The sequence below is a fragment of the Protobothrops mucrosquamatus genome, unplaced genomic scaffold, assembly GCF_001527695.2.
Source record: "Protobothrops mucrosquamatus isolate PMUCROS unplaced genomic scaffold, P.Mucros_1.0 scaffold2369, whole genome shotgun sequence".
Taxonomy (NCBI): domain Eukaryota; kingdom Metazoa; phylum Chordata; class Lepidosauria; order Squamata; family Viperidae; genus Protobothrops; species Protobothrops mucrosquamatus.
In genome coordinates, this window is record NW_015388446.1 from 41,751 (window position 1) to 50,755 (window position 9,005).

At 38.6% G+C, this 9,005-nt stretch overlaps 1 protein-coding gene across 1 annotated transcript in view; it reads left to right on the plus strand.

Annotated features, from left to right (window-relative positions):
- Positions 1-283: 283 nt before the first annotated feature.
- The window catches only part of FAT2 (FAT atypical cadherin 2), an 82,492-nt gene continuing 73,770 nt past the window's right edge, over positions 284-9,005 (plus strand). The window contains exon 1 of the mRNA XM_015824821.1: positions 284-408. The gene's annotated coding sequence lies outside the window, so the exon portion shown is untranslated. The remainder of the gene's footprint in view (positions 409-9,005) is intronic.

Genomic DNA, 9,005 nt, shown 5'->3' on the forward strand with positions numbered 1-9,005 from the left:
CGGGCGCGCGTTCCCAACCTCCGCAGCCCGCACCACACAACTCCCTGGCGCGCGCCGTTTCGCTGTCTCTTAAAACACGCGCTCGACACCTTTTACTCACACACCGGCGCACAGGCATCCCCCACCCCACCCCACCCTTTTGGCGCTGCCTCTTTCTCCTCCCCGGCAGCCGGAGGAGGAAAGGAGCGAAGAGGGCGCGAGCGCGGCTGCTCCTCCTCTAAGCGCCTTCTGCAACTTTGCAGCTGCCTTGAACTTCTCGGAGGAGCCGCTGCCGTCGCCACCGCGAGCGGCCCTCGTCATGCGCTTTCCCCAACCCGGCCGGCGCTCTACATCGTCCTCGGAAGATCCAACCAGACAAAGGGAGAGCCGGTAAAGATTTGGAGGAACGCTCCTTCCTGCAAATACCAGGTAAAGGAGGGCCGGGCGGCTTCGCTTCTGCGTTTTAGCGCGCAGGTAAAAGGGCGAGCGTGTGCGCGTTTGCTTAGGGAAGACCCTTCTTCAATGCATTTTGCACAGGATAGCCGGCGCGTTGGATTCAGGCGCCCCTTTGGAAAACTAATGGAGAACTATAGGGCGAGTTTGGTGTGGGGGGGGAAGCGGTGCGGGCTGAAGGGTGTTTCACAGTTGCCCTCGAAACCTTTGGCGAACTCGTCGGGGCAGGATTTTACGCGCATAGTGGCGGCTGAATCCGAAGACGAACGGCGCCTGAGCTGCGTTCACACGGCGCGCTAAAGCAGAGTAGAAAGTAGTTAGGACATTGCAGCTTGCTTTTCCCAGCGTTGAGTTTGGTTTCTTTTATTTTGATTGGGTTTTTTTTAAAAATTTCATTTTGTGGCGTAGTGATTATCTGATTTATTGATATTTTCTTCTCTCTGCAAATTCAGGAATGAATGAAACATGTTCTGCAAACCCAGCCGTATTGGTTGGGTGCTCTAAACTTTCATGGGTCGAGTTGTCAAGTTATACATCTATGCTTTTCAAAACATGGTATCCCTGCATCTTATTAATACCAACTTATTTTGGGAAATCTTGGAGTTGTATTTAACTAATCTTCCATACTGCTGCAACTAAGAATTTCACACCTACAGAAGGAAAAAAGTTTGCAATTGAAAATCAAACAAAAACAGATGCCATACGGGCTATGAAAGTTTATTATTTTTTTCTCCAGAGACCTGCTAGCTGCTATTGTCTCAGCCCCCTGATTGTTCTGTGGAGGTAAAACTATTGGCCTGTTTTAAGGGATTTTTTATATATAAATACTGAAATCATAGAGGGAAGTGCTTTCAACATCTGGGATGAAGCACAAAATAGTACTAGGTTTTATTTTTTAAAAAAACAACAGTTGACTGTTGAGAATGTTCTATTTATTCCTTTATTCTATAGCTTTGCTGTGTTGTCCAAGTTCCAACTCCAAGAATATCAAGATGAGTCAGAGTAGAGTTGGTTCTTTACAGTGAAATCAGTGGATTTAATCCGCTGGCTTTAATGGAGCACAATCAAATTGTCCATTTCTATTTTGAGAAGACTATACCTTTCCAAAAGATACATGCCTTCATGTGGATAATTTCATCACAGTTTGCAGCTGAATACAGCGGATGACTAGTAAGAAATGGATTTAGTTTTTGGAACGAGGATGGAAAGGAATGTTTTAGCAAAAAAACAGAAGCAGGTTGGAGTGATCCCCTCCCCAGGTTTCTCTATCCTATTCGTGGGCTTTATGTCATTATGAAATTGCAGCTAATCTTCCCTGGATTTTAGAACTTAAAATGAAATCATGCCAGAATACTCAAGCAAATGAGTAATTCTGCCACTACATATCTTTGAACAAGATTGTAAAGTATTTCTATCAGCCTGACTGCTTATTGCTGTCACCAACAAATTGACAGCTGTGGGAAGTGTTGAACAGATACCTCAGTGGAGCCAAGGCCTTCCAGTTGTCTTTCCATACAGGTGTGATGTGTGTGCATATGTGTATGTCCATATCTGGTTAATAAATATGCATGTGTGAGAAAAGATACACCAGATTCTTGGTAGAGTAGTAGGATTGACTACTTTAGATAACAATCTCTAAGTAAACTGAAATCATGACTGGTGTGCATTTTGTTTCTTCTAGGACAAGTGAGAGAAAGATAGAAGGTGGGTGAGGAAAGGAAGAGATAGGAAATATGCAGACATTGACAGAGCAAAGGTAACACAAGTTGTAGCAGTTATCAGAGAATTAACCTTCTTGGGGATTTAAGACCAGACAAGGTGGAATAAATGATATTATAGTGACAAAGATCATCTGCTCAATAGCATCTACTTCTTGGAATAATGTGACATTTCACATTAAAATAATAGAATTCTGAACTTTCCCTGAAATAGCCACAAAGTGGAGTATCAGGAGTGTGGAGGGGCATGGATGGGACAGCCAGTAATTTCTGATACTTCTATTATCAGGTACAACATTATGTTACAAATTAGCCAATTGTTGTCTGAGTAGAGTGTAATCCAGCCAATGTTTATCTGTTAAGTTGATAGTACCATACATATAGGTAGGGTTCATTTACTTCAGACTTTTGTGGATACAGATTACAGCTGTGTTTACATGCAGTTTAAATGGAGAATTCTGGTGCCATTAATTCTGGTTTAATTCTTCCTACCAGCAGGAGTGGCTTAACTAACCAGGAATTAAAAGCTTAGTGTTATAGCCAAACTTTTTTGAGTGGCTATTCTTAAAGACTGTAAGCCAAATTTTTCATGTTTTTTGGGGGGGGGAGGGAGGTGTTGCTTTTGCAATCCAGATTTCTTGCGGTGGCAGCAAGTCAAAGTCCACTTTGAATTGTACAGTAAAGTTTTAACTCCTGGTTCATTAAACCATTCTTTTTGGTAAGAAGAACCAAACAAGGATGTACCAGGATGCAGCCCTATCCACACAGAATTCAGTGTCTTTGTATGCATAGTGAAGTATGCACACAGCTTTCCCCCCCCTGAATATATTGCAATTCAGTATAATAAATACTTCTTAAATTTAACCATTTAATGGCCGTGCATTTTCAATACTTTACTTTCACATGAGGTTTAATATAGAATATTTAGTCTTAAAATAATTATTTCAATAATTTAAATGTAAAGAGTAAAGTTTAAAAGTCCTGCCCAAGGCTTTCCTGGAAGTTTCTCAGATGAGCAAGTTTTGGAAACTTGTTTTTTGTTTTTTTGTTTTTTATTTTGCACCATACAAGCTTAGTTTATGTTAAATGAAACGTGTTAGTTTACTATTTTCATTACTTCCAGCTCTCTGGTGTTAAGAGATTGATACTCTTGTTCTGTTAATAAACTTTTGTAGAAGACAATCGGAAGTGTTAAGCAAGTAAATGAACATTGTCCTTATGAAGAAAGGGAGGGGAAATAAAAAATAATTTAAACGCACCTGGAATGCAGCATTTGCTGCAGGCAACAAATGCATTTTGCAGTATGATGTAGAGAAACAAATTGTATAGGATCATCCATGCTGATTCTTAGCTGCAGACGTGGTCTTTTTTTTTCTGCCTCTCATTAATTATGGCTGTAACAGCAAGTGAATACAGGCACAAATGTTCCTCACATATCAACAGGCACATTTTAATCTTCAGAAATGCATGGAGATAATAGGATTAAAATTAAGAGACTTTTCTTGAAATGCGGGTAGCATTGTGTTATTAGAATAAATCCAATTTTGCTGAATAGACAGGATTTCTCCCTCTCCCCCTTTTTTGTGGTTTTTCTGGAGAAGTTGAGTAGAAAAAAGCAAGCTTTGTGCAGTAGAGACATTTTCTTTTCCTGGTTCTTCAAAGTGCAATAGAGCCCTTTTAAAGCACATGGAAGAACCATTTTTAAAAAAATACAGAAATCAAATAATATTTTAGACAGAAACAGTGAGATAAAGTTACCTGTGCTTTCCGTTTTGTACTACAATAGTAATAACTTTTTCTTTGGACATCCCTCATGAAAAGTGCATTTCTACAAATCATTAATGGTGGCTTTTAAGAATAGCTGCTCCACCCTAAATCTCATCACCCACGTCTATACATAATAGTTAATGGAGCACAGAAAAAACAATGTATCATGTGTATATGAAATTTTACACATTTTCAATAAAGGTTAACCATATTTCATAGTACTTATCCATACACAATCTACATCTTATACACTACTTATCCTTGAGTTACAAGTAACATCAGGTTTTCAGTCCACTGAGTACCTAAGGCCATACATTTATATTTCTAGTGTTGAATGACTAATCTCTTAACAAGAATAGCACAAAGAATCCATTTTGGGGTGATTCAGTCAATTTCCAGGTAATAGAAATAGTTCAGAAGAATGTAAATGTCAGAAAATAATAAACCTTGTCCCAAACTCATATTAATATGTAACTACTTTCCCCCAGAAGGATAATAAATTTAGGACATTGGAAAAACATATGCTTTAAAGAAAGTTTCAATGTTTTGCGGGTAGAGAATATTATTCCCTACATAGCAACAACCAGGTGAGAAATTAAAAAGAAAAGAAACCTAACAATAGAAGGGGTCTGTTTGTTTGTTTATTTATTTACTTACTTTATTATTTTTTTACAAATAACGCAAGGTAGAAAACACATTCAACACACCTTTCCGCCTCCTGTTTTCCTAATAGAAACAACCCTATGAGGACTGGCCCAAAATCACCCTGTTGGCTTTCATTATTCAGGTGGGCCTAGAAGTCACAGTCTCCTGGTTTCTAATCTAGTGCCTTAATCACTGGATTAGCCTAAACTGGTTCTTTACACTGCATTTACACAAATTGGGACAATAATAAGTGCTCAATTGGTAAATTACACTCCCTCTTGCACAATTCTTACATACATACATCCATCAATCAATCAATCAATCAATCAATCAATCAATCAATCAAGTCTTGCTGTTTTGTTCACTTTCTTTTTCTTTCAGTAGCAAACTTGCAAGTCTAATGTCCATAATGTAAGAAATTAGATATTTCAATTGTTTTTATTTCTATGCTGTCCTTCAAACTCAAGTTTTCTCTGGGTGGTTTTGCATGGATAGATGAAAATCAGTCAAAATTCTAAAATAAATATACATACTCAAATATGCTTATTAAACACAATAAATGCAATAATTAACAGGCATAATTTTAACAGAACAATATAAGTCAGTGAGGACTGACAGACCCAAATTCATTTTTCTCCTTGGTGGCTTTGAAGTTCTGGACCTTGTAAAATTTTCTGCCAAGGATTGAACCCACCAAGAATGTTTTAATCACAAAACTTGCTTCAGAGTGAACAAAAGCAAGTCTCCTGATAGTTGAGGAAGAAAGGCCTTCTGGTCCTGCTTGTGTTGTCTTTTATATGGTGTGGTTGTCAGACAACTTTCTAGATACATCCTACTTCACCATCTTCTGTTTTTATAAAGATGCTTTTTAATCCATGTATTGTATTGTTTCATAGGCTTGTATTGTTCATAGACAATACAACCCTATGAAATCCTTGTCAATGTCACTTATATCCTATGATCCATTGCTGTGCTGCCTTTGAAAGAGAAAACAATAAAACTTCATGGATTTGAAATAACAATCTTTCTCTGTGCCATAATGCCTACATGTTTGTGTCTTTCAATCTGGAAGACAAAAATTAGGAGAGCAGAGTCAAGGATTTATTGACGAAAACTAATGAGGGGTAAGTCTGTTATCAAATTTCAAAGTTTTCCCATAGTTTTTCAAGGACACTGAATTTGCTAACAAGAGATAGCAACTTAGACTACATGAAAGATGAACACATTTAAGATTTAGTTCTTTTTGCTGCAAAGTACTCACACGCCTATGCTTTTGAAAACTGCTAATAAGCAATAAAGTCAAAATAAATTCAGTACACTTTTGTCAATAGAAAGAAAGTATACATACTGTCATTTGTGATATTTAGTCAATTCTAGTAAGTTTTTCCTGCTTTTTTTTTAAACTGGCCTAACATTGCTTGGATATATTTAATTCTATACCTCTGTTAGCAATTCAAAGTAGAGCAAGCAGTGAAGACCACAGTTCAGCCTACCAAACTTTGAGAAAGTTAAAGGGGGTGATCAAGTAATGTCTCTAGAGGGGTGGGATGTCTATCTGTCTCTCTATGAGGATTTCAGAGTAGGAATGGGAATAGGAGGCTTGTTGGAGGCAAAACAATCCAATTCCAATCTTTGACACCTTAAATATCAAAAGAGTTGAAATTTGTGAGGGTATTAGATGAAGGTGAAGAAAGAGCAGTTTACTATTCACCCACTTTACTATCAAATTTTGTGGGCATAACTGGGTGATTGTGTGTTGCCCATCCATTTTAGAGCACCAGATATGTAAGTGTAGCTGAAATGCTATCTGCTCCATAGAATTAAAATGAGGCATACATATACTACAGAGTCATGACTGACTGTACCTCTTTACTTGCATTACATAACTTGTTTGTGTAACAGTTCTAAGGAATCATTGTGGACCTAATTAGGTAATTGTTAAACATTTTTGCTTTTTTTCTCAAATCTCAGAATCTTAGAAAATTTCTATCATGAAGAAACCAAGAAAAAAAAAGTGAAGTCAGAAAAAGCAGTGCAGAGTTTGTCCTATATGTCTGTGCTAATTTGCTTCACGGTTAATAAAATGGAGAAAGAAAGCATGAACTCAGCAAAAGAAATTGAAGAAGACTAGAATAACTTCAGTTTTTCTGATGGTATATGAAGGGGACACTATGTAGCATTAATGTAGAGCAGCGGTTCTCAACCTATGGGTCGCGACCCCATTTGGGGTCAATCGACCATTTCACGGGGGTCGCCAAGCAAGGCTGTCCGCCATTTTTTTTGTCCGCCATTTTTTTTGTCCACCATTTTTTTTGTCCGCCATTTTTTTCCCCTTTTCCGGCGGGTGCCTTACCTCCCTTGGGCTGGGCCAGCTGGTGGTCGGCCTGCTCCGTCTCTGCCGCTTGCCAGCTGCGCCTCGGCCAGCGCAGGAGGCAGAACCACACATGCGCGGCACTCCCAGGCAGGGAAAGTCCTCGACTTACGACTGGTTGGGTAGTCCTCGACTTACGAGCGGTTTAGTCCTCGACTTACGACCGGTTTAGTCCTCGACTTACGACCGGTTGGGGGTCGCGGCATTAAAAAGGTTGAGAACCACTGATGTAGAGTTAATTTAAAAGCATAAAAGATGCTAAAATTGTGAAAAGCTAGAATATATTAAAACAAAGTATTAAGATAATCTAAAAGAAAGGGTTGGAGCATTAGATGGGTATATGGGCACATAAATGGTTGTTGTTTACTGCTTGGTTGTGTAGGTTGTTCTTTAATTAGGATATTGTTTACTGCTTTATTATTTGTCTGGTGTTAATCCTGGTTTTAGTCCCTGTTTATCTGGATGTTGATTGTTGGCGAGGTGGTATATTGGTCTTTTTGTTTCCTTTTTAGATTTTTTTATTGTCTCTTTTGAATGGTGTGTTTGTCTCTATGTACCTGTTGATGGCTGATTTGTCTGAGTGCCAAGCTTCTAAGAAGTCCCTAGTGCTTTTTGTATTTAACTTGGTCTAGGATGCTCTACAGTTTCCGAATTAAAACCCGGTTGAGTCTGTCCATGTGTGGTGAAACTAAGATATTTTCATTGTGTCTTCTGACTTCTAGTTGGTGGTCATGGATGTGCTCTGTTAGCATTCTGCCTATCTGTCCTACATAGTGGTTATTATGGTCCTGACACTGTGTGTTGTAGGTGACTCCTGTATTTTCTTTTTGGGCTACTATGTCTATTAGTTTACTTTAGATGTTTAGGGGCTTTAGTTGGTTTGTATGCTACAATGGTACTGTCTGGTTGTAAGAGTCTGTTGGTTGTTTCTGAGATGTTTTTGATGTAGGTTTAGATGTTATTCTTTCCATATTGTATTGGTTGTGCTGTAGTGAGTTGAATAGCCAGATACTTTTTGATGAAATTGTATGGGTATCCATTTTGTTGGAAGCTGTTGTGTAGGTGATCTGCTTCCTTCTTCTGTGTTCTGGATTGCTACAGTGTGTATGTGCTCATCTGAATAATGCTCCTACACAGCTCCTCTTGTGGGAGGAGGTTGGGTTGTTACTTTGGTAGTTGAGAATTTGGTTAATGGTGGTGTTTTTTTTTTAATAAACTTGTATTTCTGATTTGCCACCATTTACTCTTCTGAGAAAGACATTCTGGAAGCATAGTATATTGTTATTTTCTTCTTCTGTTATGAATTTTATTCATTTGATGATGTTTCTGACTATTTCATGTGTCTTCTCAAAAAAGGTTATTGCTTCTTTATTATGACACAAATATGTCATCTACATACAGGTCCTTGCTTTCAATTGTATGCACTGGAGTGCTATATTTTCCAGCTACTGCATTATAATCTCTGCTATGAGTCCTGAGACTGGTGATCCCATGGGTGTTCTCTGATTTGTTGGTATAGTTGTCCATTAAACTGAAAGGAGATAGTAAGGCAGATGTCGATGAGATCCATTATTTGGGCTTTTTTCAATTTTTGTGTATTGATTAGTCAGGTGTGTTTTGTAGTATTTCTGCCATGGATTCTTGTGTTTTAATGACTGTATATAATCACAGATAAGCCCATCTGCAGAAAAGACAACAGTAAAAATTTCACCCAAAATATATGAAAAATGTGTTACCTGCAGATAACTTGACCCTCAATTTTTTAACTGCAAAAGTAGGTGGGAAACTGCAAACTGTTACATCATATTTTAAAGCTGTGATGTGTTTTAAAAAAAATCTGAGCTCTGGTCTGCAGATAGGCAGATCATGTGATCCCAATTTTTGAGTTATATTTTGAGGAACTTAAAATCCTTAGAGCAGAGGTCCCCAACCTTTTGGGCACTAGGGACCGGTTATGTGGAGAGAGGTTTTTCCATGGACTGGAGGGGGCGTGGTTTTGTATGCTGCCTGCATTCTATTTCTTTGTTTGTGCGGACCATTCACTGGCATGCCACCGACCGGTACTGGTCCAC